Source organism: Cavia porcellus, unplaced genomic scaffold (genome assembly GCF_034190915.1).
Source record: "Cavia porcellus strain 051 isolate PalLab524CR breed Dunkin Hartley unplaced genomic scaffold, mCavPor4.1 scaffold_3, whole genome shotgun sequence".
NCBI lineage: Eukaryota > Metazoa > Chordata > Mammalia > Rodentia > Caviidae > Cavia > Cavia porcellus.
In genome coordinates this window covers 16,343,484-16,349,017 of record NW_026947486.1, presented here as the reverse complement: position 1 = coordinate 16,349,017, position 5,534 = coordinate 16,343,484, and the positions used below count along the sequence as shown (strand labels likewise).

General features: G+C 41.3%; 1 non-coding gene across 1 annotated transcript; it reads left to right on the top strand.

Moving 5' to 3' along the window:
• The first annotated feature begins 453 nt into the window (after window positions 1-453).
• LOC111756717 (U6 spliceosomal RNA) lies at window positions 454-560 on the top strand. Its single transcript, XR_002791131.1, has one exon. It is a non-coding gene; the product is annotated as a U6 spliceosomal RNA (small nuclear RNA).
• The last annotated feature ends 4,974 nt before the right edge of the window (window positions 561-5,534 follow it).

Genomic DNA, 5,534 nt, shown 5'->3' with positions numbered 1-5,534 from the left:
CTTAATAGCATCCCTAGAGCAAAGGTTGTGTTGTAATTTATACTGATTGTCTCAATCTTCTATCATACCCACCACGTGACTGTCCCCTACCCTCAGTCAGAAGTTCAAGTGATATACATTGTTTATCAATAAGAATAATTGCATAGTTTTAACTCTGCCATTTAGACACTTTATTAATTCAGATTGACCTCTCCTATTAATGACAATTTGCTATAGGATCACTTACATTATGATATATAAGCACAAAACTACAGGAATTTAACACATTTTAGGAAAACTGGAGTCCAAAATGGGATATCATGCCATGTATTTCAAATATGAGACACTAAATGACAACATATGATATAATTATTATAGTAAGTTTGGCATTGAATACCAAGATTTCTAATTTACATAACAAAATCAGTTTCAGTGGGCCTGATTATCTTGCATGAAATTAAAGTTAAAACCACAGTGCTTGCTTTGGCAGCACATATACTAAAATTGGAACAGTAAAGAGAAGATTAGCATGGCCCCTGCGCAAGGATGACATGCAAATTCGTGAAACATTCCATATTTTTATAGCACTTTGAAATGAGAAATTAATGATAAAAGATACTGCAAAAATCCCACAAACATATGGAAACAGAATAACACAATATTGAGTAATCAGTGGGTCACCAGGGAAATTAAAAAAGAAATTAAACAATACCTACAAGCAAATGAAAATACAAATGGAATCTCTGTGATGCAATGAAAGCAGTCCTCAGAGTAAAATTTATTGCACTAAGTTTCACATCAGGAAAACAGAACAAATACAAGTAAATAACCTGATGCTACACCTCAAACACCTAGAAAAAGAAGAGCAAGTCAAGCCCAAAGCCAAAAGAAGAGAGGAAATTATAAAAATCAGAGTGGAAATCAATGCAATAGAGACTAAGAGAATAATCCAAAAAATCAACGAATCAAAGAATTGGTTCTTTGAAAGAATAAATAAAATTGATAAACCCCTAGCCAAACTTATTTAAAAAGGGAATAAAAAGCTCAAATTCATGCAATAAGAAATGAAAAAGGTGAAATCACTAAAGACTCTATAGAAATACAGAAAATCACCAACACCTGTTTCAAAAACCTCTACTCTCAAAGGTTTGATAACAGACAAGAAATAGACAGATTCCTAGAAACATATGAAGTACCAAAGCTAGATCAAGACGATGTAAAACTGCTGAATAACCCAATTTTTATTAATGAAATTGAAAATGTAAATAAATACTTATCTACAAAGAAGAGCCCATGCCCAAATGGATTCACTGCAGAATTGGACAAGAAATACAAACAAGACCTAATGCCAACACTCCGCAAACTCTTCAATGAAATTGAAAGGGAAGCAACCCTTCCTAAGTAATTCCTGGAAGCAAATATTACTCTAGTACCAAAACCTGAGAAAGACCCAACCAAAAAAAAATAACTATAGACCAATCTCCCTAATGAACACGGATGCAAAAATCCTCAACAAAATATTGGCAAATAAGATGCAGCATATCATCAAGAAGATTATACATCATGACCAAGTAGGATTCATCCCAGGCATGCAGGGATGGTTCAACATATGTAAATCAGTAAATGCAATACACCATATCAATAAAGCCAAAAGTAAGAACCACATGATCATTTCTATAGATGCAGAAAAAGCTTTCGATAAGGTCCAAAATTCATTCATGATAAGAACTTTACAGAAAATTGGAATAGATGGTCTTTACCTCAATATAATAAAGGCCATCTATGACAAACCAACAGCGAGTATCATACTAAATAACCAAAAATTGCAGGCCTTTACTTTAAAATCAGGCAAAAGAAAAGGATGTCCTTTATAACCACTCCTATTTAATATAGTACTGGAAATACTAGCCAGAGGAATTAGACAACAGAGAGAAATAAAAGAGGTAAAGATAGGAAAAGAAGTTAAATTATCATTGTTTGTAGATGACATGATACTCTACATAGAAGACCCCCTAAACTCCATTGAAAGAATCTTAGATATAATAAATAAATTCAGTAATGTAGCTAGATACAAAATCAATACTCAAAAATCAATAGCATTCCTATATACTAACAACAAAGTCACAGAGAAATAAGAGAAGCCACACTCTTCACACTAGCAACCAACAAATGAAATAATTAGGAATTACTCTCATGAATGAAGTGAAAGACCTATACAGGGAAAAATTATAAAACAGGGAAAAAAGAAATTGAAGATGATATCAGAAAATGGAAAGGCATCGCTTGCTCATGGATAGGAAGAATAAATATTGTGAAAATGGCCATTCTCCCAAAACTCTTATATTGATTCAATGCAGTTCCAATAAAAATACCAACATACCTCATAGATGCAGAGAAATCACTCCTAAAATTCATCTGGAGCTAGAAGAGACCTAGAATAGCAACGACAGTTCTAAGCAACGCGCAAGGCAGAAGGCATCACAATCCCTGACTTGAAGTTATAATACAAAGCAACCATAGTAAAATCAACATGGTTTTGAAATCAAAACAGAGCCTAAGATAAATGAAATAGAATAGAAGCTATAACCACAACTACAAACACACTCAACCACCTTATCTTTGATAAAGGAGGCAGTTTCACTGGAAGAATGACAGTCTCTTTAATAAATGGTGTTGGACTCTCCATATGCTGAAAACTAAAACTAGACCCATGACTATCACCATGTACTAAATTAAAATCTAAATGGATTGAAGATCTGAATATTAAAACAGAAACACTGAATCTATTGGAAGACAAATTGTGTAGAAACCTTGGAGACATAGGGGTAGGTAGAGAATTCATGAACAGGACTCAAACCACATGGGAAATACTTCCCAGAATGAATAACTGGGACCACCTTTTATTAAAAAGTTTCTGCATGTCAAAAGAAACCTCAAGCATAGTGAAAAGAAAACCCACAAACTGAGAGAAAATCTTAGTAAAGTCTCCCTCAAACAAAAACTTCTGCTTAAAATATATAAAGAATTAAAATCAATAAATGGGCGCAGCTTGAAATTCAAAGACCCAATCCAAAAATGACCATCTGAGATGAATACATACTTCTCAGATGAAGAAATACAAATGGCAAATAAATACATGAAAAAATGTTCGTCATCATTTGTCATTAGGGAAATGCAAATTAAAACCACACTGAGATTCCATCTCACTCCTGAAAGAATGGCCAGGATCAAGAAAACCAACAACAACAAATGCTAGAGAGGCTGTGGGGAAAAAAAGAACTCTCCTACACTGTTGTTGGGAGTGTAGACTGGTACAGCCTTTGTGGAGGTCACTCTGGAGATTTCTCAAAAAACTGGGAGTGGCTTTGTCTGGAGGAGGAGGGGTCCCGGGTTCCTGGGGCACCTCGGCCCGTACCCAGCAGCGCCTGGCCGTCGGTGTGCGGAGGAGGAGCTGCGCGGACCCGGAGCCGCCTGCAGAGGCCCCGTCCTTTGTCTGGAGGAGGAGGGGTCCCGGGTTCCTGGGGCACCTCGGCCCGTACCCAGCCGCGCCTGGCCTTCGGTGAGCGGAGGAGGAGCTGCGCGGACCCGGAGCCGCCTGCAGAGGCCCCGTCCTTTGTCTGGAGGAGGAAGGGTCCCGGGTTCCGGGGGCACCTCGGCCCGTACCCAGCAGCGCCTGGCCGTCGGTGAGCGGAGGAGGAGCTGCGCGGACCCGGAGCCGCCTGCAGAGGCCCCGTCCTTTGTCTGGAGGAGGAGGGGTCCCGGGTTCCTGGGGCACCTCGGCCCGTACCCAGCCGCGCCTGGCCTTCGGTGAGCGGAGGAGGAGCTGCGCGGACCCGGAGCCGCCTGCAGAGGCCCCGTCCTTTGTCTGGAGGAGGAGGGGTCCCGGGTTCCTGGGGCACCTCGGCCCGTACCCAGCAGCGCCTGGCCGTCGGTGTGCGGAGGAGGAGCTGCGCGGACCCGGAGCCGCCTGCAGAGGCCCCCGTCCTTTGTCTGGAGGAGGAGGGGTCCCGGGTTCCTGGGGCACCTCGGCCCGTACCCAGCCGCGCCTGGCCGTCGGTGTGCGGAGGAGGAGCTGCGCGGACCCGGAGCCGCCTGCAGAGGCCCCTTCCTTTGTCTGGAGGAGGAGGGGTCCCGGGTTCCTGAGGCACCTCGGCCTGAGCCCAGCCGCGCATAGCCATCTGCGTGCAGAGGAGGAGCAGGGTAGATCCGGAGTGCCCGCAGGAGGCCCTTCCTTTGTCTGGAGGTTTGTGGATATCTCTGCCAGCAGGGAGGGATCACAGGCTCCTGAGGCACTGCGGTCTGTGGTGAGTACCCTAACCCGGCTGCGATCCAAGAGCTGTGGATCTACCAAGGGGCAGGTGGGTGCACAGTGTCCCTGAGGCCCAGCTTGTCTGGAACCGCGGAGTTCTGATCAAGCAGAGAAGGGCCATTGGTTCTGCAGGCCCAATGGCCTGGGGTAGAGGGGTGCCAGAGTCTCAGTAGCTGCAAACATAGAAGGGGATTTTCAACAGATCCTGAGGAGGCTTTCAAATAACACTTGAAACACAGAAATATAGGAAAATGACAAAACGAAAGACCAAATTACAACCTCAAACCTCCAGCCGAACTCAGGAAACCCTAGGAGAAGTGTATTTAGAAGAAAATATATCCCATCCTCCTCATATATTAGACACAATAGCTACTGAAGTTGACAAGCAACTCCAGGAAGCTTTAAAGAAATTCAAACTCGAAATAATTTCTCAGATAAAAGAAGAAATGATAAAAGAAATGAAAGAGATTCTAAATATATCTAAAGAAAACACAGATAAAAAATTGGAGGAATTAAACAAAAAGATAGAATCCCTAGACGAGCAATATAAGAAACAAACAGAATACATAATGCAGATGCACAGAGATATACAGGAAATAAAAAACTCCACTGAAAGTTGTAAAAACCGCCTTAATGAAAGTGAAGACAGAATTTCAGACCTTGAAGACAGGATTACAGCAAGTGAACAGGAAAGGAAAGATCTTTTAAAAATAACAAGGAATCAGGAAATAACAATTCAACAACTGCAAGATGATGCAAAGAAGAATAACATAAGAATGATAGGGATTAATGAAAAAGAAGGAGACAACATAAAGGATATCAAGAGGATATTTAGAGAAGCAATAGCTGAAAACTTCCCAAGCATGAGATCAGAAACTGACATCAGGATCAGTGAAGCATATAGAACTCCAAATAGTCATAACCAAAATAAAACTACACCCAGACATATAATAATCACCATCCCAGAAATCCAACACAAGAATAGATTATTAAAAGCTGTCAGAGAGAAAAGACAGATCACTTATAAAGGAAAACCTATCAGAATCACAGCAGACTTCTCAGCACAAACAATAAAGTCAAGAAGAGCATGGAGTGAAGTATTCCAGATCCTAAAGCAAAATGATTTCCAACCTAGACTGATATATCCTGCAACACTATCATTTAAAATAGATGGTGAAATACGAAACTTCCATGACAAAGAACAGCTGAAGAACTTCATGAACACCAAACCAACCCTGCAAAAAAT